Source organism: Phyllobates terribilis, unplaced genomic scaffold, assembly GCF_046119375.1.
Source record: "Phyllobates terribilis strain yellow unplaced genomic scaffold, ASM4611937v1 Scaffold_11__3_contigs__length_659146591, whole genome shotgun sequence".
NCBI lineage: Eukaryota > Metazoa > Chordata > Amphibia > Anura > Dendrobatidae > Phyllobates > Phyllobates terribilis.
The window spans coordinates 461,136,811-461,162,848 of record NW_027362771.1 but is presented as its reverse complement, the minus strand read 5'-3'; positions in this window follow the sequence as shown (position 1 = coordinate 461,162,848).

Sequence of the window (26,038 nt, the reverse complement as noted above, 5' to 3'; positions counted from 1 at the left end):
AAGAGGTGGCACCAGCCTGAGACTTTGACTCCAGCCCAGATGGTGGAGAGGGTGGTGATTGACCGGCTGGTGAGGACTCCGCCAGCCGCTATCCAACGTTGGGTGGGGCAAGGGGACCCCGGCACACTCGACCTGGTGGTCAGCTTGATCGAGCGCTTGATCGGGAAAGGGGTCGCATCCCTCTGCTGGGGATAGTCAGCACCGTACCCGTGCTGAATGGGAACCCCGGAGTGAGAGTGGGAGGAGACCGGTTCCCTCCCAAACTGTCATAAGACCTAACAGTACCTCCACCCTTAGGTGCTGGAGGTGTCAGGGGCCAGGACATGTGGTTGCTAATTGCCCCTTGACTACGGAACCCATGGACTGCAGATATAGCCGCCGGGTCTCAATGTATGCCCAGGCCATCTGCACGGCGAGCGCCGACCCCGGGGACATTGAACCTCAACTATGCCAGGTACTGATTAATGGGTACTCCACGGAGGCCCTCCTGGACTCAGGGAGCCTTGTGACTTTGGTACATGGGTCGCTGGTGGCAGGAGACAACCCCAGTGGACGGCCCATCGGGGTTGTGTGTATCCATGGGGCCCTCCGAGAGTACCCAACTGCGGAGGTAGCCTTGTCCACGCCGTATGGAGAAATAAAACATGTGGTAGGGGTGGTAAAAACTCTTCCCTATGGGACTGTGTTGGGAAGGGACTTGCCCCTGTTCTGGACTCTGTGGAAAAACAAAATCCACTCTCCCCTGGTAAGATGTATTACAGGCGTTGTACCCGATGAACCTGAGTCAGGGGAACCTGCCGTAGGGGTGTCCAACCTAGGGACAGAATGTGACCCCGATAGGTTTCCCTTAGAGGTGCTGGCAGGAGAGGTCGAGGAGATCCCATCGATCCCCGAGCTGGAAGGGTCCCGGGCCACGTTTGGGACGGCTCAGCTACAGGATCCCACCCTGGCTCAGGCGTGGGAAAGGGTGTTAGAGGTAAATCGCGTTGCTCAACTGCCCGGTGCAGAAACTGCATTTCCACGCATGGTAATCTTCGGTGAGTTGCTCTATAGGATAGATAAGATCAGGGATGAGGTTGTGGAACAGTTAGTGGCACCTCAGTCGTACCGTCGGGCGATTCTGGAGATGGCACACTCACACCTGCTGGGTGGACACTTAAGGGTAAAAAAGACACTAGAACGTATCTTACTGCGGTTCTTTTGGCCTGGGGTTTACGCGGAGGTCAAAAGGTACTGCGAATCTTGCCCCGAATGTCAGTTGACCACACCCACCGCAAGTTTCCATAGCCCATTGGTACCCCTGCCAGTGATAGAGGTACCTTTTTAATGGATTGCAATGGACTTGGTAGGGCCCATTGTAAAATCCGCCCATGGCCACCAACATATACTGGTGGTCGACTATGCCACCTGCTACCCAGAGGCTATACCACTGCGCCGCACCTCAGCAAAACTGATTGCACTGGAGCTGTTTGCTATGTTCTGTCGCCTTGGACTACCTAAGGAGATCCTGATGGATCAAAGAACCCCTTTTATGTCCAAAGTGACAAGGGAACTGTGCAAATTACTAAAAATTAAACAATTGCGCACCTCAGTGTACCACCCTCAAACCGACGGGCTAGTAGAATGGTTCAATAAAACCCTCAAGTCCATGTTAAAAAAGGTGGTTTCTAAGGACGGGAGGGATTGGGACATGTTGCTACCCTCTCTGATGTTCACCACCCGTGTGGTACCCCAGGCTTCCACAGGATTCTCTCCCTTTGAGTTATTGTACGGCAGACACCCTAGGGGTCTGTTGGACGTAGCCAAAGAGACATGGGAACAAGAGCTGACTCCACATAGGAGTATAATTGGACATGTGGCTAGTATGCTAGACCGGATCGCGGCGGTCATGCCCATTGTGAAAGAACATCTGTTAGATGCCCAGGCAGCCCAGAGGCGCACAAATAATAAAAGGGCCAGAGTCAGGTCTTTTAACAAGGGCGATCGGGTGTTAGTTCTGGTACCCACAACCAAGAGTAAACTCATGGCCAAATGGCAAGGGCCATATGAGGTTCGAGAAAAAGTGGGGGAGGTAAATTACCGGGTATATCAGCCCGGAAGAAGGAAACCGGAGCAGCTTTACCATGTAAACCTGCTGAAACCTTGGAAAGACAGAGAGTGTTTAGTTACAGACGTCACCCCGGGCATATAGCCAGAAAGTTCTCTACCTTCAGCCAGGGAAGCGTTCGAGGGGGAGGTCAGGATAAGTGAGGCCCTCACTAAACAGCAGCGAAAGGAGGCTCGCTCGCTGGTGCAGCACAATACCGACGTGCTCTCAGAGCTACCGGGTAGGACTACGGTGATCCAACATGACATTGTCACCGAACCTGGGGTAAGGGTGCGAATGAGACCGTACCGGGTACCTGAAGCCCGGAGGCAAGCCATCACGGCTGAGGTAAAACAAATGCTTCAGTTAGGCGTCATAGAGGAGTCACGGAGTGAGTGGGCTATCCCCATCGTACTGATTCCAAAACCAGACGGATCGTTACGCTTCTGTAACGATTTACGGAAATTGAATGAAGTGTAAAAATTTTACCTCTATCCAATGCCCAGGGTGGAGGAGCTGATTGAGAGACTGGGGTAGGCCCAGTACTTTACCACGCTCGATCTTACCAAGGGTTACTGGCAGGTACCTCTCACAGATTCGGCAAAGGAAAAAAACGCCTTCGTAACTCCGGAGGGTCTATACCACTATGTAGTCTTACCTTTTCGGTTACATGTGGCCCCGGCTACGTTCCAGAGATTGATGGACATAGTGCTAAAGCCTCATCAGGAGTACGCGTCCGCGTATTTAGATGACATTATCATCTTTAGCACTGACTGGCATACGCACCTATCCCAGGTACAAGCGGTTCTGGATTCTCTCAGAACTGCGAGGTTAACGGCAAATCAAAAAAAATGTGCGATAGGGCTAGAGGAAGCCCGATATTTGGGGTATGTGATAGACCGAGGAGCTATTAAGCCCCAAATCAATACAGTTGAGGCCATAAAAAACTGGCCTAAACCGTCAAGTACAAAGCAGGTGAGGAAGTTCCTTGGCATCCTGGGGTATTACCGCCGGTTTATACCTAATTTTGCTGGGCGAACGGCGGCCCTGACTGATCTCTTGAAAGGAAAAAAAATCGGTAATGGTTCAGTGGAACCCTAAGGCAGAAGAAGCTTTTCAGTCCATGAAGTTGGCACTGTGTGAACAGCCGGTCCTCATTAGCCCCAACTTCAAGGAAACCTTCATTGTACAGACAGATGCCTCGGAGGTAGGCCTAGGAGCGGTATTGTGACAAAAAAGTGAATGGGGCAGTACCAGAAGGCCCTTGCTGCAGAACTGTTAAAAAAGTTCCCATCTGAACACGCTAGCGGCAGAGGTCACAGTTCATTGACCAACCAAGGCGTACAAGCGAGAGAGAGGCAACTCCAATCCAGCAGAGGCAGGGGAACACTGTCAACGTTCTGGGACAGTTTTCTGAGACCCGCCCAGCTTACAGGCCCTGAGGCGCGGGGTACTCTCACAAAGAGTGGAAAGTTTCATTAGATGGTGAGGGAGTACGTTGCCGACCGTACCAGCGTCCTCCTTGATTCCTCTATGCCTTTTAATTATTGGGTATCCAAGCTGGACACTTGGAATGAACTCGCTCTGTACGCCTTGGAGGTCCTGGCCTGCCCTGCCGCTAGTGTGTTATCGGAGCGTGTTTTTAGTGCCGCTGGGGGAATTATAACTGATAAGTGCACTCACCTGTCAACTGACAATGCTGACAAGCTGACCCTTATCAAAATGAACAAGGGCTGGATTGGGCCAGACTTCTCATCACCACCAAATGACAGCAGAGTAACATAAAGTCAAATCCACTGTGTTTTTTAGGGAGGTGTATTCACATGCACCTCTTCACACCCACACATGGGTATACGCTTCCTCATTTCAGCTGTTTAATGTTCTTCTCCTTATCCTCAGCCTCCACCACCACTATGCCACCAGGGAGACCATGGTCCATGTTGCCATTATTGAATGTATCTCCGTCCTTATTTTTGTCAGCTTTTGCTTGGAAGGCATAAGCAAAGACTGTGGAAGACCCACTGCCCAATAATGGGAATAATATTTTTAAGATGCTGTACTGCATGGCTCTTGTAAGGGGCATTGCAAGTTCCTCCATCCTAATTTTTGGCAGCTTTTGCTTGGAAGGCATAAGCAAATACTATGGGAGACCCACTCCCTAATCATGGGAATAATGTTTGTAATATGCTGTACTGCATGGCTCTTGTAAGGGGCATTGCAAGTTCCTCCATCCTAATTTTTGGCAGCTTTTGCTTGGAAGGCATAAGCACATACTATGGGAGACCCACTCTCCAATAATGGGAATAATGTTTGTAATATGCTGTAATGCATGGCTCTTGTAAGGGGCATTGCAAGATTCTCCATTCTAATTTTTGGCAGCTTTTGCTTGGAAGGCATAAGCAAATACTATGGGAGACCCACTCCCCAATCATGGAAATAATGTTTGTAATATGCTGTACTGCATAGCTCTTGTAAGGGGCATTGCAAGTTCCTCCATCCTAATTTTTTGGGACCTCCAACACTTTTCCGAGGGGCATTAAAAGCATCTTGTTAAGCTACAGGGACCTCCACCACTTTTCCGAGGGGCATTAAAAGCTTCTTGTTAAGCTACTGGGACCTCCACGTCTCTTCTGAGGGGCATTAAAAGCGTCTTGTTAAGCTACTGGGACCTCCACGTCTCTTCTGAGGGGCATTAAAAGCGTCTTGTTAAGCTACTGGGACCTCCACCACTTTTCCGAGGAGCATTAAGAGCATCTTGTTAAGCTACTGGGACCTCTACGTCTCTTCTGAGGGGCATTAAAAGCATCTTGTTAAACCATTCTGAACTCCACAGCTCTTCCAAGGGGCATTGAAATGTTGTTTTTAATTAACTCTAACCTCCACGACTCTTCGAATGGGCATTGCATTTCCTTCTAATTTTTGGCAGCTTTTGCTTGGAATGCATAAGCAAAGACTATGGGAGACCCACTCCCCAATAATGGGAATAATGTTTGTAATATGCTGTACTGCATGGCTCTTGTAAGGGGCATTGCAAGTTCCTCCATCCTAATTTTTGGCAGCTTTTGCTTGGAATGCATAAGCAAAGACTATGGGAGACCCACTCCCCAATAATGGGAATAATGTTTGTAATATGCTGTACTGCATGGCTCTTGTAAGGGGCATTGCAAGTTCCTCTATCCTAATTTTTGGCAGCTTTTGCTTGGAAGGCATAAGCAAAGACTATGGGAGACCCACTCCCCAATAATGGGAATAATGTTTGTAATATGCTGTACTGCATGGCTCTTGTAAGGGGCATTGCAAGTTCCTCCATCCTAATTTTTGGCAGCTTTTGCTTGGAAGGCATAAGCAAATACTATGGGAGACCCACTCCCCAATCATGGGAATAATGTTTGTAATATGCTGTACTGCATGGCTCTTGCAAGGGGCATTGCAAGTTCCTCCATCCTAATTTTTGGCAGCTTTTGCTTGGAAGGCATAAGCAAAGACTATGGGAGACACACTTCCCAATAATGGGAATAATGTTTGTAATATGCTGTACTGTATGGCTCTTGTAAGGGGCATTAAACCGTCTTGTTAAGCTATTGCGACCACCACCACTTTTCCGAGGGGCATTAAAACCGTCTTGTTAAGCTACTGTGACCTCCACGTCTCTTCCATGGGGCATTCAAACTGTCTTGTTAGGCTACTGGGACCTCCACGTCTTTTCCGAGGGGCATTAAAACCGTCTTGTTAAGCTACTGTGACCTCCACGTCTCTTCAAAAGGGCATTAAAAGCATCTTCTTAAGCCACTCTGAACTCCACAGCTCTTCCACGGGGCATTGAAATGTTGTTTTTAATTACCTCTAACCTCCACGGCTCTTCCAACGGGCATTGCATTTCCTCCTAATTTTAGTCAGCTTTTGCTTTTCAATGAAAAGGCGAAAACTAAGGGAGACCCACTCCCCAATAATGGGTAGAAGGTTTTTAATACGCTGTAAACCACGTCTGTTTCAAGGGGCATTGCAGTTCCTCATAATTTTTGGAAAGCCTTCCATTCACTGCTTAGGCCAACAGTGTACAGGAGACCCAGTTGCTATAAATGGAAAAAACGGTTTAGTTAAGGCCCTCTGACCTCCATGTCATTTCCAAGGGGCATTGGAGTGCCTCAAAATTTTTGGTAGGTATTGCACTCACTGTATGCCCTATAACTGTGTAGCCGAACCGCTCATTTTGTTACAGAAACATATTCTACAAGACATATGTGGTTGACTGGCCTGACATTGATGTGAATGGTCCCTGTTCTTCCTGCTCTCCATTGCCACTACCTCATCCATCATTTATCACCTGAAGCTTTGTTTTAACGGGAGTCATAGAACTGGGATAGTAGCAGGAAAACATCCAGCAATCCTCGGAGGAGGTAGGATATGCGCCAAAATGCTGACCACCTCAGGCCTAGCCGCTAATACATACATGCGCTTGCATTCCAAGAAAACAAAGCACATGCTTACTTCTATCATCATCATCATCATGGTCCTCACCTTGGCACTCTCAACTCCCCTGATGGAGAAGCCAGGGCCCACCAGAGGAGTTTGGTTCTCTGGTGGGCTCGTCCAATGCTGCCCTAAAGCAGGCCGGGCTAAGAAAAGTGTGTGGGGGGATGTTCCAAGGAGAAATAGGGGCGGCTGGGGACCGTTTATGGACACCCAGCTGCCCCCAGGCGGATGAGGACCGTGTGTGGACAACTGGCCGCCCCCTGGCGGCTGGGGACCAAGTGTGGACACCCTGCCGCCGGGCGGCTGGGGACTGAGTATGGATACCAGGTCGCCAACGCAGCCATGACGTGGTGGCCAGATTTTGCCTCCACATGCCTAAAAGGCCCAATTTCAAGTGCAAGCTAGCAAGCAGTATGGTATTGCAGCCTGGGGGTGGGTGGGTGGGTGGCAGGCTTGCATTGCAAGGAATGTGAGAGGTACAATTGAACACTGCTCTGGGACAAGGACTTGAACGGGGATAGTTGCAAGTCTGCAATGATAGGTGCAGGGTGGGAGGCATCTTCGCATGTACCATGAACAGGGGTTTGGCATGCACACACTACAGCGGAATAGGCTGTCCTTCCCACTAAATGAACTGGGGAGGGCACAGGTAATGTTTTGATAGGAGCGCTTAATCTTATGTATAAGGCACACCGGGACAAATAGGGGCGGCTGGGGACTGAGTATGGATACCTCGCTGCCGAAGCAGCCATGAGGTAGTGGCCAGCTTCGGCCTCCTCCAAAATAAAAGGCCCCGTTTCAAGTGCAAGCTAGCAGCATGACATTGCAGCCTAGGGGTGGGTGGGTGGCAGGCTGCACACTTATGCTTGCATTCCAAGAAAACAAAGCAGATGCTAACTTCTATCATCATCATCATGGTCCTCACCTTGGCACTCTCAACTCCCCTGATGGAGAAGCCAGGGCCCACCGGAGGAGTCTGGTTCTCTGGTGGGCTCGTCCAATGCTGCCGTAAAGCAGGCCGGGCTAAGAAAAGTGTGTGAGGGGATGTTCCAAGGAGAAATAGGGGCGGCTGGGGACCGTTTATGGACACCCGGCTGCCCCCAGGTGGCTGGGGACCGTGTGTGGACACCCGGCCGCGGGGCAGCTGGGGACCGAGTATGGAAACCAGGCCGTCAACGCAGCCATGACGTGGTGGCCAGATTCCGCCTCCACATGCCTAAAAGGCCCAATTTCAAGTGCAAGCAAGCAAGCAGTATGGTATTGCAGCCTAGGGGTTGGTGGGTGGCAGGCTGCATAGTTGCGCTTGCATTGCAAGGAATGGGGAGGTACAATTGAACACTGGCCTGGGACAAGAACTTGCACGGGGATAATTGCAAGTCTGCATCTTCTGATGCGGCAAGGATGACTTGATGGGCACATTTTTAGTCAGTGACCTGGGTGTCAGAGATGCTTCAAGGGGTCTTCCTCATGCTGTTCCCATGTCTTTTCAGCACTGTATGCATGTGTCACACAGCACATGGCCAGATAAGGTTGTAAAATTTTAAAATGACATGAATGCATTTGTCACGGTTGAAAGCAATACAAAAGTGCAAAAACGCATAAAAAATGCTACTTGTGAGCATAGCCCAAGGTGTGGAGGAGTATTTTTTTTTTGTTATTTATTTTACCTTATATACAAGTCTTTACCCTGGAAAGGATCTTCCTTAACATATTTCACAGGAAAGCAGTTTCAGTTTCTTTTATGAACGTTTTATTGTGAGCCCTTAAAAGTTGTTTAATACCTCTGACCATGTTGTTGACAGCAGTGACCTAGGGGTCAGAAATGCTTCCTGGGGCGATCCCCATGCTGTCCCCATGTCATTTGAGCACTGTCACTATCGTTCTGGGCACTTGTTAGACTTTTAAAAGACTGCCAGGGATGCCGCCGCAAAAATGCTCGGGTCTCCCATAGACTAACATAGGGCTCATTGCTCGGGTCGAGCACCCAAGTATCACGGCGAGCTCGGCCCGAGCTTCGTGCACCCAAGCATTTTAGAGATCGCTCAACACTAGTGCTTAATAATAATAATAATAATAATAATAATAATAATAATTTTTATTTATATAGCGCCAACATGTTCCGCAGCACTTTACAATTAAGTGGGGACATGTACAGACAATAAATTCAATATAATTTAAGACAGTTTAAACAGTTACCTTAGGAGTGAGGTCCCTGCTCGCAAGCTTACATTCAACAAGGCAATGGGTGGGACACAATAGGTGAAAAGTGCTTGTTATTTCAGGTCTGGCAATTATAATAAATAGGGATTTTCATATAAAGTTGCATGATCCGGTGCTTGAAAAAGAAAGTAAAGATCATCTATTAAAAGTATTGTCTGACAATGAAACGCAATTTTTTTAGGCATGTATGATTGTGTGAGAAAATGGACATACTGCCCGCGTTCCCCCTTCAATGAAACAAGTGTTATTGTAATGTGTAATGTGGGACAGTGCAAGTGCTGCATGTATACAAACATAAACCAAACTCAAATTTTGTGTTTTTTCTTTGTATTTTTTGCATTCTGTGCAAACTAGGGTGTGGCCTGCCTTCCTAGAGCTGGATAATACATTTAAACAGCTTCCCTTGGCTGGTGGCCACAGTTTGGCATCCGGTCCTTTGTCTGCCCTTATTCACAGAAGGTCAACTTTGACACATGGTAAGGTTTTTAATATTAGACAGTGTAGGACTATCCCGAATGGGTTCACCTTGTCGTGGTGGGATAGCTTTTTTACAATTTTTGATCAAAAACAGTGTTACTAAGATCCCTATTTTATTTAAAGGCACTTGCTTTTTATTTAATTACAGCAGGGTTTATGTTCATTTTGCTTCTTGTAGGTTTTTCTGATTCATGACCATTGTGAAACATGCATTTATGTGCTGCATGTATAACAACTTAAACCAAGCTCAAATTTTGTGTTTTTTCTTTGCATTTTTTGCATTCTGTGCAAACCAGGGTGTGACCTCCCTTCCTAGAGCTAGATAATACATTTAAAAAGCTTCCCTTGGATGGTGTCCACAGGTCAGGACCCAGTCCTTTGTCTTCCCTTATTCACACAGAGGTCAACTGTGACACATGGTAATTTTTTTAATATTAGACAGTGTACGACTATCCCGAACAGGTTCACCCTGTTGTGGTGCGATAGCTTTTATACTATTTTTTTATTAAAAACAGTGTTACTAAGATCCCTATTTTATTTAAATGCACTTGCTATTTATTTATTTACAGCAGGGTTTATGTTCATTTTGCTACTTGTAGGTTTTACAGTGAGAGTTAATGTTTGGGACTAGCCCAGTCTGGGAGGGGATAGAGTGAAGGGAAAGAGACTGTTCCTGTCAGAATAGCAGAAAGGACCCAGTGACAGCACAGAAAAAAACCTAAGGTCTAATGTGAGCAGTGCAGCATGATGTGGGTGTTCTTACCAAGAGAGGATACAGAGGATAGCGAGATCCTGCCCAGAGACATAGAACAGAGGTGATTGAAGGAACAGAGTGATCAGAGACGGGTCCTGGGTCAGTATTGATAGCAGTATGGCCTAGAGTTTACTACTCAGAAAGGTAACGTGCCTAAATGGGTCAGTGCGTAAGAAAATGAGAGTGCCCCTGGCGGGAGGTCCAGAGCATCAGAAATACTGGAAAAGTAGCTCCCCTAAGGAGAAAAGGATGTGGAACCGCAGGTTGAGCATAGGACTCTTAAAAACTAGACTGTAGTACTGAGCTGGGCTCTGGTGAAGTAAAGAGGAAAGGTAAAGATGGATGGTAAGAGAGGAGGAAGGAATCTGTGTGTGGAAAATGTTCTGTATTGTGAATGAAAAGTTCATCAAGATATGTGCCCACTATCTACTGTATATATTTCCTACCAAGTTCCAGCTTAGTAAAAAGTTTATATTTTACTGTTGATCTCCCTCATTGAACTGTGAAACATCCAGTGCTGGCAAACCTGCTACAACGATTACATGCAGCCTGCACAGGCATAATGCACAAGCACAGCACAAGTCCACACACCTAGCCAGGACCTCCACCTTTATGTAACATGCCGTGGCACAAGAGACGAGTACCTTGACACTGCTGCCGCCCAGTGCCACGTTACATTTGCAAAATGATCTTTGTAGGCATACTCTCCATCCATGTAGCATCCGTATGCTACACTGTCTCCGGAACTAATGTCTTCTCCTATTGGAAGTCAACATGATTTGATGCCTGTGATTGTTCGCAGCAGTTAAGTGACTGGAAGAATACATAATTAGAGAAACATTTGATGATACATTTTTCTAGTCAATAGCCAGTTATAGGCTTCAGCACTTCTTTTGACTCTGTTGACTTCCGAACACAACAGACCACTTCCGATGCTGATGCAGACCTCTGAAGCAGCCTGTATAGGATACATGTGGGTGCTGGAAGGTAATCATGCCTCTATTGATTGTTTTACAAACATCTATGCTTAATTTTTTTTTCACAGTGTTGTTTACGTTTGTATTTATAGTCCTAAAACATTCATGCCTAAAAACATTGAGCCTGATTTATCAAGGTGTTTCCCCAGAATTCTGGAATATAACACCTTTAAAATCACAAAATTTTTGTCTGTCTCAAAGTTGCATAAAAGTTTTTCCACGTTTGAAATGTTTCTGCCATTTTCATGCAGCTCCACCAACTTTTAGAAAAGTGGACTGTGACCTGGCTCGCCCGACTAAATTGTGCCAGAAATGTTCTCCAGTTCCTGATTAACATTTTTGGCAATGGAGCTTGGCAGTTGAAAGATGCACATACCTCTTAAAGAATTAAGTGCATCTTATGGCAGTGTACACTCCATCAAGGCTGGCGTACAAAGGGACGGTGATGCATGGAATAATAATAATAATGCTATTAACTTGCATATATGGGGTTAATCTGCAGGTTAATAGTGTTCTGACACCATACAGTGCTGGCACTGAGAGTGCCGAGAGGAAGTTAATTTTATTCCCTTCAGCAGCCTCGCTCTTCCAATCACCGGCCTTGGTTGGCACCGATACTTTTAGTCACTGCTCTATGCATGCAAAGTGGCTATAACCATGTACCCGGCTCTGACTGACAACTCACTCATCATTTGGGCCAGCTGTCAGCCAGTGTCGGGGCGCGGCTACAACTTACAGTTCTCTATACGCAAAACGGTGACTGAAACTATGCCGGAGCCACCCATATAGCCAGAAGCCGACCGTTACAGAGAGAATAAAGTTCTCAGTGCGGGTGCTGCACAGTGTCAGAATGCTATAAACCTGCAGATTAACCCCACATCCGAAAGTTAATAGTGTTATCTTACATGACAGGTTCCCTTTAAGGCCCCAATAAACATTAGAGTATAGTTGACTAAACCTTCAGACTTTGTCGGCATCAATCGCCATCTAATTTGAATGGAAACTTCACAACTTCTGCCACTCTGAATTTAAATACCCAATCCTTTTGTTCTCACTCCAGATAAGTCGTCAGCAGATGTGAATGGAAGGAGCCTACTCTCTTCTTCAGATGCAATACATATGCATGATCGTCCAAAATGAGAATGCATATGTATTGGGGGAAGGATAGCTGTTAGACGAATATGCATTCAGACAACACCTACTATAACTACAACCCCTGGCAAAAATTATGGAATCACCGGGCTCAGAGGATGTTCATTCAGTTGTTTAATGTTGTTGAAAAAAAGCAGATCACAGACATGGCACAAAACTAAAGTCATTTTAAATGGCAACTTTAGGGCTTTATGAAACACTAAAAGAAATCAAGATTAAAAATGTGGTACTCAGTAAGGGTAATTTTTTTCAGACCAAGCAGAGGGAAAAAATTATGGAATAACTCAATTCTGAGGAAAAAATTATGGAATCACCCTGTAAATTTTCATTTCCAAAACTAACACCTGCATCAAATTAGATCTGCTCGTTAGTCTCCATCTAAAAAGGAGTGATCACACCTTGGAGAGCTGTTGCACCAAGTGGGGTGACATGAATCATGGCTCCAACAGGAAAGATGTCAATTGAATCAAAGGAGAGAATTATCAAACTCTTAAAAGAAGGTAAATTATCACGCAATGTTGCAAAAGATGTTGGTTGTTCACAGTCAGTTGTGTCTAAAATCTGGACCAACTACAAGCAACATGGGAAGGTTGTTAAAGGCAAACATACTGGTAGACCAAGGAAGACATCAAAGCATCAAGACCGGAAACTTAAAGCAATATATCTCAAAAACATGAAATGCACAACAAAACAAATGAAGAACGAATGGGAGGAAACTGGAATCAATGTCTGTGACCGAACTGTAAGAAACTGCCTAAAGGAAATGGGATTTACATATAGAAAAGCTAAACATAAGCCATCATTAACACCTAAGCAGAAAAAAAGAAGGTTACAATGGGCTAAGGAAAAGCAATCGTGGACTGTGGATGACTGGATGAAAGTCATATTCAGTGATGAATCGCGAATCTGCATGGGACAAGGTGATGATGCTGGAACTTTTGTTTGGTGCCATTCCAATGAGATTTATAAAGATGACTGCATTAAGAGAACAAGCAAATTCCACAGTCATTGATGATATGGGGCTGCATGTCAGGTAAAGGCTCTGGGGAGATGGCTGTCATTACATCTTCAATAAATGCCCAAGTTTACATTGATATTTTGGACAGTTTTCTTATCCCATCAATTGAAAGAATGTTTGGGGATGATGACATCATTTTTCAAGATGATAATGCATCCTGCCATAGAGCAAAAACGGTGAAAACATTCCTTGAAAGAAGACACATAAGGTCAATGTCATGGCCTGCAAATAGTCCGGATCTCAATCCAATTGAAAATCTTTGGTGGAAGTTGAAGAAAATGGTCCATGACCAGGCTCCAACCTGCAAAGCTGATCTGGCAACAGCAATCAGAGAAAGTTGGAGCCAGATTGATGAAGAGTACTGTTTGTCACTCTTTAAGTCCATGCCTCAGAGACTGCAAGCTGTTATTAAAGCCAGAGGTGGTGCAACAAAATACTAGTGATGTATTGGAGTGTTCTGTTGTGTGTTTGTTTTACATGATTCCATAATTTTTTCCTCAGAATTGAGTGATTCAATAATTTTTTCCCTCTGCTTGGCCTGAAAAAAATTACCCTTACTGAGTACCACATTTTTAATCTTGATTTCTTTTAGCGTTTCTTAAAGCCATGAAGTTTCCATTTGAAATGACTTTAGTTTTGTGCCATGTCTGTGATCTGCTTTTTTTCAACAACATTAAACAACTGAATGAACATCCTCCAAGCCCGGTGATTCCATAATTTTTGCCAGGGGTTGTAGTATCATAAGCAGTTTTAGTCAAAGGCATAATTTGAATTTATATATGAGTGATGCAAATGCCAGACTGTATTCTCAATTCACTTCTGCAGAGTCCAGGTCCCAGCATATCCTCACCTTAGAGGACGGCCTGTGTTCTCAGTTTATGGGCTGTCAGACTAATGCACATTAATCAGAGTTGACAGAACCATGCATTCTCCCTGTTCATCTCATCCTGGAGGGTACAGATCAATACAGGCTTGCTTGCCGTTAATGTGAATATAAGTAAACACAATCTTCCACTCTGCAAACCCGCAGTAATTCGCAAGTTTCCCCAGGTATCTGACTCCATTCTAGAGAAAGAGAAAGAGCAGCTTTATGAAGGCACAAATCTCTTCAAGCATTGCCTGCAAAGCTCAAAATCCCATTCATTATATCTCCACTGAACATAATCAAGAAACAATACCAAAAAAATAATACCTATATATCTGCCTGAAGGGAAGAGAAAAATAGCACATGCACCCTTTCCCTGCCAGGTGGTATTCATGAAGAATGCAGCACAGAATGAAATGGTAAAAATGGCAGTAAGTACCTCATCGATTAATGTTCTTTATTATAAGGGCAGATTTTCGAGTCCAACAAAGATTGATTTGAACACAATCAGTAAGATTATTTTAAATTCAGTATATATTTGTCATGGGACTCGACTGCTGTATACCATGCTCTACCAAAATATGTGTGATCAGAGATGTATACATAACTGCTATTAACATTTGCACCTGTTGTCGAGAAAAAATGTCAGTAATTGTATTTTAACAATAGACTTTGATTTCCTTTCTCAATCATCACCACATTCTATAATCTCTTAGCTTGGGTGGGATATGTCTATACCCTTTACCATTAGTCACAGCAGAGCGCCATCACAGACAGTGGCTTGCACTTGGGCTAGCTGGGCATGATTATGTATTATATGATTGTCTATTCATTTACTTTTTTCTTTACGTTTGCAGCTTTTTCTGGCAATAGCAGCTGATTGCTGTAGTAACTACGTTTAGAAAAATGTTTGTTAGTTTGGGACATCCCATTTAACAGAGGACATACTGTATAAGAAATGAGTTGGACTCGTTTTTGAAGATCCTGGACCCCAAAGCAAAGTTTGTAGTAGGACCACGACCTAATGTACCATGTGCCATTTATTATACTGCTGACTTCCTGTGTATGTTAGTGGGGCCATTGGGCCGTCTAAGGCTGCATGGCCAACATGCCTCATTTACTTCTCCTTGCCCTAGAAAATAATAAAATAGTAAATCTTTATAATTGTTAATTTAACCCCATGCTAAAAAAGACGTATACGGTAGACATATATGGCATATAATTTGTAGTCATGATAGGGAATTATGTCAATGCAAACAATAAGTGTTATTGAAATGGTACAATATTATGCATTTGTTTCCCTGGAAGAATTTGTCAATTAGTCCAATAATATGTACTTTTTCCCAAAAGAAATTCAAAGAAAAGAAAGGACAGATAATTTATACAAGCCCTAAAAGACACTAAAAAACCTGCCTTACTGCAGAGGTTGGCACCCTAATGAGCGATATGGTGCCCCCACTCATCAGCAGCTGTCCTTAAAGGTGTCCCTAAATATGACCATATGGCAAACAATTTAGCAAAAGCAATCAATAAGGGTACACTTAGCATCTGCTTTGCAGGAATTCCTTAGTTTGGGGAATCAATATTCCTCTCAGAAAGGCCTCTGTCCATCCATGTCCCAGGGACTCGTCTCGACGCTTTTCCACCTCTCAATAGCATGATTCCTCAGGAGACCTAAATCAGTTGCTGGCTCAGTCATCCCATCATATAAACAAAAGGGATATCATGGTGGCACGAATATATTGCATGTTGGAAGTCATGTGGTACTTAACATTGGGACCTAAGCGGCATCTATTTGTAATATCTAAGCATGCATTCCAGCTTGGAAAGCATGCAATGCCGAATGGTGGGGCCTTCTAGGGTCTGTATAGTTATCTGAATCTTTGGTCTATTAATCTAATATCTGTCCCTTCCCTTCTTTGTATTTCTTTTGGGAAAAAGTGCATATTATTGTACTAATTGACAAATTCTTCTGGGGAAACGAATGCATAATATTGTACCATTTAACATAATTCCCTATCAGGACAACACATAATATAACATTTATGTCTATCGTATATGTCTTTTTTAACAATTGTACATAAAGATGTACTATATTATTATGAGGGTTTTTCTTCTGGCAATAATTTGATAGTAAATACCCTATTATTCTATGAGCTCAAAGGGTATATGTTCTCAGATTTTCCGGATAAAAGGAAAATGAAAAAATTAGACATACCTTTCGACGATTAACCCATATGGCCATATGAATCTGTCCTACTTTCCTAAACTCGTCTTGGACCAATGGATGACCGACAGATGATATGCTGGATATTATAACATTTATGGATGATGGCATGAAAGCTGACATTCCGGGAGTCTTGCTTTTGTCTTGTTCAAGGACAACAGATCCAGATTTGATTTTCTTTGTTCCGCTCACATGTATAACCTTCATTATATGTTCTAATTTTATGATGGGGTCCAAAGGGAAATTAATTAATTGCACTGAACGCCCTATTACATGTCCTGTACACCATTGTTGAAATGAGAAATAGATGTGACTGTCACCTTAAGATATTGTATCTCATGACTCTTACAGCAAGATAAGACCTTTCTAAGCATCATCCCCTTGTGTGAAAACATGTGCTATGGAAAAGGTCAGGAAACTGCGGAATCAGGATGTATGTGAGAAATGTGTACAGCAAACTAAAAGTATAACTCATCTCAATTTTTTTTTTTACTGCACTTCATTTATCAAAAATTAGTGTGTGCGGAAAATGCCTCAGAAAAACTGTTGCTTTCTGTCTACATACAACTAATAAGCATTTGTATTAGACAATCTAAATTTCAATAACTAGCAATGCCATTCATTTAAATGGGTGGCAGGGATTATAAAACAAATCCCTATGAAAGGATGGAAGCATAAATCATCAACATAGAATAGACTTCCTAACTCGACAGCAAACACAGCAAAACTCATTGAAAATGTTGAATTAGATATCTGGTTTCAGCCCTCGGCATCAAGATACCTTGCTACATTGTTGTCATGTTAGAAAATGTTACATCTGTATATATACACCCAAATAGCACATCAAGGATTGTTTCCTAAGTTTTTCGAAGATCAATGCGGAGTTGTCCATTTTTTGCTATAACACATCACTCCAGAAAACAAAATTTCTTTCATTCGATTTTAGAACATGGCTCCAGGAATTACAACCATTTAAACAAAAGAGCATATTTAAGATAGGGATCCCATGCTAAGTAATAAAGTCTGGCTTGCATTACATTGAATCTTCCCATTCATCTTAAAGGTATTTCTTTCTTTTTTTACAGCTGAGGCTTTGAACATGTAGTAGTGGTGGAGGTGATAGTCTCCCCCTGAAACTAAAAAGGGTTAAAAGCACATTCCTGAAGTTAGAACCCTCTGGAGCTGCAGTTTGGCTAACGTATTGTTAACTGTAACAACCAGCCCAGTGAAGGGAGGGAAGGGAGAGCTGAGTGCTATAGTCTAGTGCAGGAAGTGAGCTCAGTCAGCAGTTGTGCAATACAGCAACAAGAACAGGCTCTCATTAAGGGCTGCTGGGGCAGACGTGGGCCTAGAATCCTGGACAGTGGATCACCAAAGTATCCCTCCACAATATTCCTCTTAGCCGGCCTGGGATCCTCGAGATAGACGTCAGGGCCCGGGGACACATTCTCTCTGCAAAGCTGCAGAAGATTTAGGACTCAAACTCTCAGAGGCAGAGTGAAATGACATCCAGATATACTGTCGTTGGTGAGGAAGAATCTTTAGGGCTAGAGAAGAAAGCAACAGAGATGCTTCAACTGGATCGGGAACCAGGGCTGACGTTGTTTCTGTTACCTGTGAGAAAGATGACAACCGGTTGGGCCTTATCCTTTATACCTGACTGTAAATACTGCCAGTTACCAAGCAAAGTTCTGGTTGTTTTTATGAACCCTGTGTCCTCTGAATTGATTGCTGCCCTGGTTCCAGAAGAAGGATTCCTGGAGACAGAAGAGGCCTGCAAGCCAGAAGTAAGTGGGAGACACCCACATACACAGCAGCACACCAGAGCGAGGACACACTTTGCCTGTAGGGTGCCAAGGCGAGCAGGGGCTACAGCTCACCCACGACTATCTCACTTAGGCATCTTACATACAAGCAAGTTAATTTCTTCCATATGAAACTCTTTTTTTTGTGGAACTTATCGGGTGCATAGGGGGTATTGTTTTGCTGAAACTGCAAAAGGCATTCTCTGAACATATCACAAAATTGTAATCACTTAATTCTCTAGAATACCATAGTATACTTTCTTTTTGCTCCCAATGTTAACCATGATGAAGACCTTTTGGTTGAAACGTGTTGGTTTTGCTGACTGAGCTGTTCTGTTTATATTGATTTTCCTTAAATAAACTTGAAGATTTTAATCCACTTATGGAATACCAGATATCTTTTCACTATCATAGTATGTTTTAGTTTTAAATGAATTGTCCATCCCATTGGACACCATTGATGCCATTGATTGGCTGCAGCAGTCACTTGCCTCTCCCTGCTGGAAGAGTAAGCTTGGAAACCAGTGGGGGACCCAAGCAATGCTATGGATGAGCAGCAGTTAATCAGTATTAGTGTTGAGCAAACATGCTCGACACTGCTCGGTACTCGCCCGAGCATCACGCTACTCGGGATGTTCGGCGAGCACCGAGCATTTCCGGGTTACTCGGGCGGGAGCTCGGGTCTCCGCCCTGCATGTTTGGCGCTCTTTACAGAGCCAATGAACATGCAGGGATTGCCAGCCAGTCACTGTAATGCCGCAGCCATGTTGTTTGTGGGCATTACAGTGATTGGCTGGCCGCACAGCGTCACCTCGAGTATTTAAAACCGGGCGCCGCCATCTTGGACACAGTCGCTCCGGATCAGACAGTGTAGGGACAGCGCTGCTGATTTAGGGAGAGATATATCGTGCAAAATAGTAAGTGTAGGGTCTGTAAAGGCTGCCAGATCAAACAAGCAGTCCTTCTCAGGACTAATATCCATCCCAGGTATATCAGGCAGGCAGGCAGGCAGGCTGTATAGGAGACGCAGTGGTTATACCAGCAAACGCTGCATTACAGTCCTGTGTGCTGCTCCTGTTGCTGAAATTGCTGGACTTAGCTCCAGGTCCCGGGGGCCAGGAAAAATCCTTTTTTTTAATCTAAATCCTCTTTTTTTTTTCCTCCTTCACAATGTACAAATACCCATCTTATTAACCTTTTGGTGCCCCCCCCCCCCCCCAAAAAAAAAAGTGTGCCTCTGATTTTTCAGACACAAATATATCTGTTGAAAATAGTCTGATGTAGGCCAGAGAAATAGAAGTGTGGTTTTGCAGTTTTATGGGCCATTTGTATCTAAAAAAAACAGTTTGAGTGTGTCGCTCACTGTTCAGCCGCAAATATATATATATTTTAAAAAGCCTGGTATACACCAGTAAATTATTACTGTGGTTTTCATGTTCCACGGTAAAGCATCTCTATTATCCTGTTTTTGGCATTTTTTGCTGTATAAAAATAATAAGTGTCTCCCTGATTTTTCAGACACAAATATATCTGTTGAAAATAGTCTGGTGTAGGCCAGAGAGACAGAAGTGTGCTTTTGCTGTTCCACGGTAAAAAATCTCTATTATCCTGCTTTTTGCATTTTTTGCTGTAAAAAAAAAAAAATAGTGTCTCCCTGATTTTTCAGACACAAATATATCTGTTGAAAATAGTCTGGTGTAGGCCCGAGAAATACAAGTGTGGTTTTGCAGTTCCACGGTACAAACCTCTGTATTATCCACTTTTGGGCCATTTGTATCTAAAAAAAACAGTTTGAGTGTGTCGCTCACTGTTCAGCCGCAAATATATATATATTTTAAAAAGCCTGCTATACACCAGTAAATTATTACTGTGGTTTGATGTTCCACGGTAAAACATCTCTATTATCCTGTTTTTGGCATTTTTTGCTGTATAAAAATAATAATAGTGTCTCCCTGATTTTTCAGACACAAATATATCTGTTGAAAATAGTCTGGTGTAGGCCCGAGAAATACAAGTGTGGTTTTGCAGTTCCACGGTACAAACCTCTGTATTATCCACTTTTGGGCCATTTGTATCTAAAAAAAACAGTTTGAGTGTGTCGCTCACTGTTCAGCCGCAAATATATATATATTTTAAAAAGCCTGCTATACACCAGTAAATTATTACTGTGGTTTGATGTTCCACGGTAAAACATCTCTATTATCCTGTTTTTGGCATTTTTTGCTGTATAAAAATAATAATAGTGTCTCCCTGATTTTTCAGACACAAATATATCTGTTGAAAATAGTCTGGTGTAGGCCCGAGAAATACAAGTGTGGTTTTGCAGTTCCACGGTACAAACCTCTGTATTATCCACTTTTGGGCCATTTGTATCTAAAAAAAACAGTTTGAGTGTGTCGCTCACTGTTCAGCCGCAAATATATATATATTTTAAAAAGCCTGCTATACACCAGTAAATTATTACTGTGGTTTGATGTTCCACGGTAAAACATCTCTATTATCCTGTTTTTGGCATTTTTTGCTGTATAAAAATAATAATAGTGTCTCCCTGATTTTTCAGACACAAATATATCTGTTGAAAATAGTCTGGTGTAGGCCAGAGAGACAGAAGTGTGCTTTTGCTGTTCCACGGTAAAAAATCTCTAATATCCTGCTTTTTGCATTTTTTGCTGTAAAAAAAAAAAAAAATAGTGTCTCCCTGATTTTTCAGACACAAATATACCTGTTGAAAATAGTCTGGTGTAGGCCCGAGAAATACAAGTGTGGTTTTGCAGTACCACGGTACAAACCTCTGTATTATCCACTTTTGGGCCATTTGTATCTAAAAAAAACAGTTTGAGTGTGTCGCTCACTGTTCAGCCGCAAATATATATATATTTTAAAAAGCCTGGTATACACCAGTAAATTATTACTGTGGTTTTGATGTTCCACGGTAAAACATCTTTATTATCCTGTTTTTGGCATTTTTTGCTGTATAAAAATAATAAGTGTCTCCCTGATTTTTCAGACACAAATATATCTGTTGAAAATAGTCTGGTGTAGGCCAGAGAGACAGAAGTGTGCTTTTGCTGTTCCACGGTAAAAAATCTCTATTATCCTGCTTTTTGCATTTTTTGCTGTAAAAAAAAAAAAATAGTGTCTCCCTGATTTTTCAGACACAAATATATCTGTTGAAAATAGTCTGGTGTAGGCGCGAGAAATACAAGTGTGGTTTTGCAGTTCCACGGTACAAACCTCTGTATTATCCACTTTTGGGCCATTTGTATCTAAAAAAAACAGTTTGAGTGTGTCGCTCACTGTTCAGCCGCAAATATATATATATTTTAAAAAGCCTGGTATACACCAGTAAATTATTACTGTGGTTTTGATGTTCCACGGTAAAACATCTCTATTATCCTGTTTTTGGCATTTTTTGCTGTATAAAAATAATAATAGTGTCTCCCTGATTTTTCAGACACAAATATATCTGTTGAAAATAGTCTGGTGTAGGCCAGAGAGACAGAAATGTGCTTTTGCTGTTCCACGGTAAAAAATCTCTATTATCCTGCTTTTTGCATTTTTTGCTGTTAAAAAAAAAAAAATAGTGTCTCCCTGATTTTTCAGACACAAATATATCTGTTGAAAATAGTCTGGTGTAGGCCCGAGAAATACAAGTGTGGTTTTGCAGTTCCACGGTATAAACCTCTGTATTATCCACTTTTGGGCCATTTGTATCTAAAAAAAACAGTTTGAGTGTGTCGCTCACTGTTCAGCCGCAAATATATATATATTTTAAAAAGCCTGGTATACACCAGTAAATTATAACTGTGGTTTTGCTGTTCCACGGTAAAAAATCTCTATTATTCAGGTTTTGGTAGTTTTTTCCGTAAAGAAAAACAGTAGTGTCTCCTGACTGTTGTGACACAAAAATATATCTGTTGAAAATAGTCTTGTGTAGGCCCGACATCCCAGTGTGGTTTCGCAGTTCCACGGGTCAAATCGCTGTACTATCCAGTTTTGGGCCTTTGGTATCTAAAAAAAAAGCAGTTTGAGTGTGTCGCTCACTGTTCAGCCGCAAATATCTCTATTTAAAAAAGTGTGGTATACCCCAGTAAACAATAACTGTGGTTTTCCTCTTCCACGGTTCTAATCTACTCTTTATTACCCTTTTTCCATTGATAGTGCAAGTGTAAGCTCTTTTACTTCATTTACAATGGGCAAGGCGCGTGGCAAGGGACGTGGAAGTGGACGTTCTGGTGATGGTTCGTGCAGAGGACGGGGCCGTGGCCAAGGTGAAAATGTGCCACAACCAACAGCCACATCTTCTCGCTCCCACTTCTTGACCGAATTACTAGGGAAGCACAGAACACCAGTATTGAGAACTGATCAGTGTGAACAGGTTATTAATTGGATAGCAGACAATACTTCCAGTTACCTGGGCACCACCACCTCCGGTCTGTCTTCCACACGGTCAACTCTTAGTAGCCGTGAGTCTCGACCGCATACTCCTCCTCACCCTGATTCTCCTTCCTCCCACCATGCTGAGTGTCGTCAGACAGCAAGTGATCCCACACTTGGACACTCTGAAGAGCTGTTCACTGGTCCATTTCCATATTTGGGCCCCTCGCCTGATACGCTTGAAGTGGTGGAAGAGGAGATCCCATGTTGCGATGCCCAAATATTTGAACAGCCACGGCCACAGGAAGTCGACGTTGGCAATCTGTCACAAGAGGTGGACGATGACGAGACACAATTGCCAGGAAGTGAGGAGGAGGATCGTGGTGCGCAAGTGGAAGAGGAGGAGGTGGTGGATGATCTAGTAACTGACCTAACGTGGAAGGAGGACATGCAGAGTGAGGCCAGCAGCACACAGGGGGAGGGAGGCAGAGTACCCCAACAGGCAGGAAGATGCAGTGTGGTGGCCGCAGACAGAAGGCAGGCAACCGTTCCCTGTAACACCAACACGAGGGACGTTGCCAGTACAAGCGGTAGGTCTTCCAGAGTCTGGAATTTTTTTAAAGACTCTGCTGATAACCCCAAAAAGGCCATATGTTCCACCTGCCATGCCAGCATCAGCAGGGGTGACAAAACTACCAGCCTGACCACCACCAGCATGATCAGGCACATGGCAGCAAAGCACCCGACTTTGTAGGGCGAAACCCAGGGTCCACGACCAGTGTCAGCGGGTGTCACCACTGCTTCTTCCACTGTTGTGCGTGCAATAGAACCCCCTGTTGTGTGTGCAAGGCAATCCCCTGTCCATACTGCATGTAAAGATGCCCCCTCCTCTCAGTCTTCACTTGTTATGGCAGTTTCTCAAGAAACAGCATCAACGTCCACATCCAAGTCCCACCGCAGCGTTCAATTGTCCATATCCCAGACCTTTGAACGAAAGCGGAGATTCGCAGCTAACGCCCCACAGGCCACAGTCCTAAATACGCACATTTCACGACTGCTTGCATTGGAAATGCTGCCTTTTAGGCTGGTGGAGATGGAATCCTTCCGCAATCTTATGGCGGTGGCCGTCCCTCGGTACTCAAACCCCAGCCGACACTATTTTGCCCGGTGTGCCATCCCCGCACTACACAAGCACATGTCCCAAAGCATCTGCCGTGCCCTCAACAACGCAGTTACTGGGAGAGTCCACCTGACAACGGACACATGGACTAGTGCTTGTGGCCAGGGACGGTACATCTCTCTGACGGCACACTGGGTAAACATAGTGGAAGCCGGGACCCAGTAGGACCTTGGGACGGAACACATCCTCCCCACACCGAGGATTGCGGGCCCTATGTCAGTCAGAGTTGCCCCCACAGTGTACAGCTCCTGCGCATCCTCCTCCTCCTCCTCATGTGCAGCCTCGATCTCAGATATCACCACATCAGTTACAAGCTGGAAGCATTGCAGTACTGCCTCCGCCAAGCGGCAACAGGCTGTGCTGAAACTCATAAGCTTAGGTGATAAACCTCACACTGCTTGTGAGTTGTGGACAGCTGTGAAAGAGCAGGCACATCTGTGGCTGAGACCGCTGAACCTACATCCCGGCATGGTCGTGTGTGACAATGGCCGTAACCTGGTGGCGGCTCTGAGGCGAGGTGAGATCACACGCGTACCATACCTGGCTCATGTGCTTAACCTCGTGGTTCAGCGGTTTCTTAAATTGTACCCCGAGTTGCCAGCTCTGCTCGTGAAAGTACGCCGCCTGTTAGCTCATTTTCGCAAGTCGGCTACAGCTTCCGCCGCCCTTGCTGTGTTGCAGCAGCGTTTGCAGCTTCCGGCACACCGACTGGTGTGTGATGTCCCCATACATTGGAACTCTACCCTCCACATGTTGCAAAGGATTTGTGAGCAGAAGAGAGCAGTTGTGGAGTACCAGCTGGAACAAGGCCGTCGATATTCAGGTCAGACTCCACACATAAGACCTCAGGAGTGGACCTGGATGTCTGACATATGTACCATCCTAACAAACTTTGAGGAGGCCACCAAGATGGTGAGTGGCGATGACGCCATCATTAGTGTCAGCATCCCACTTGTCTGTCTTTTGCAACGCTCTCTGCAGAGAATTAAAGAGGAGGCATTGCAGCCAGAGTATGATGAGATGGATCAAGAAGCCGTAGCGGGCGATTACACACAGCCCAGCCTCATCTCTTCCCAACATGCATTGGGGGACAATGAGGGAGAGGAGGAGGAGGAGGAGGAGGAAGAACAGGAGCTGCTATCATGCGTTGTAGACGGTAGTACCTGTACAAGGGTCATACTGTCGGTTCAGCGTGGGTGGCCTGAGGACAGGGGGGAGGAGGAAGAGGAGGAGGAGAGCATGGTCAGTAGTCATCTTGGTGAGGACACAGAAATCTTGACCGTTACCAGTCTGGCACGCATGGCTGACTTTATGTTACGCTGCCTTAACCGTGACCCTCACGTTGTCAAAATGTTGGGTGACAGTCATTACTGGTTGGTGACACTTGTAGACCCCTGCTACAAGGAGAACTTTCACTCTCTTATTCCTGAGGTGGAGAGGTCTACAAAAATGGAGCAATACCAGAAGGCTCTTGCTGCAGAACTCTTAAAAAAATTCCCATCTGAACACGCTAGCGGCAGAGGTCACAGTTCATTGCCCAAACAAGGCGTACAGGCGAGAGAGATGCAACTCCAATCCAGCAGAGGCAGGGGAACACTGTCAACGTTCTGGGACAGTTTTCTGACACCCGCCCAGCTTACAGGCCCTGAGGCGCGGGGTACTCTCACAAGGAGTGGAAAGTTTCAAAAGATGGTGAGGGAGTACCTTGCCGATCGTACCAGCGTCCTCCGTGATTCCTCTGTGCCTTTTAATTATTGGGTATCCAAGCTGGACAAATGGAATGAACTTGCTCTGTTCGCCTTGGAGGTCCTGGCCTGCCCTGCCGCTAGCGTGTTATCGGAGCGTGTTTTTAGTGCCGCTGGGGGAATTATAACTGATAAGCGCACTCGCCTGTCAACTGACAATGCTGACAAGCTGACCCTTATCAAAATGAACAAGGGCTGGATTGGGCCAGACTTCTCATCACCACCAAATGACAGCAGAGTAACATAAAGTCAAATCCACTGTGTTATTTCGGGAGGTGTATTCACATGCACCTCTTCACACCCACACATGGGTATACGCTTCCTCGTTTCGGCTGTTTAATCTTCTTCTCCTTATCCTCAGCCTCCACCACCACTATACCACCAGGGTGCCAGCATTGCAAGTTCCTCCGTCCTAATTTTTGGCAGCTTTTGCTGGGAAAGCATAAGCAAATACTATGGGAGACCCACTCCCCAATAATGGGACTTATGTTTGTAATATGCTGTACTGCATGGCTCTTTTAAGGGGCATTGCAAGTTGCTCCATCCTAATTTTTGGCAGCTTTTGCTGGGAAAGCATAAGCAAATACTATGGGAGACCCACTCCCCAATAATGGGACTTATGTTTGTAATATGCTGTACTGCGTGGCTCTTGTAAGGGGCATTGCAAGTTGCTCCGTCCTAA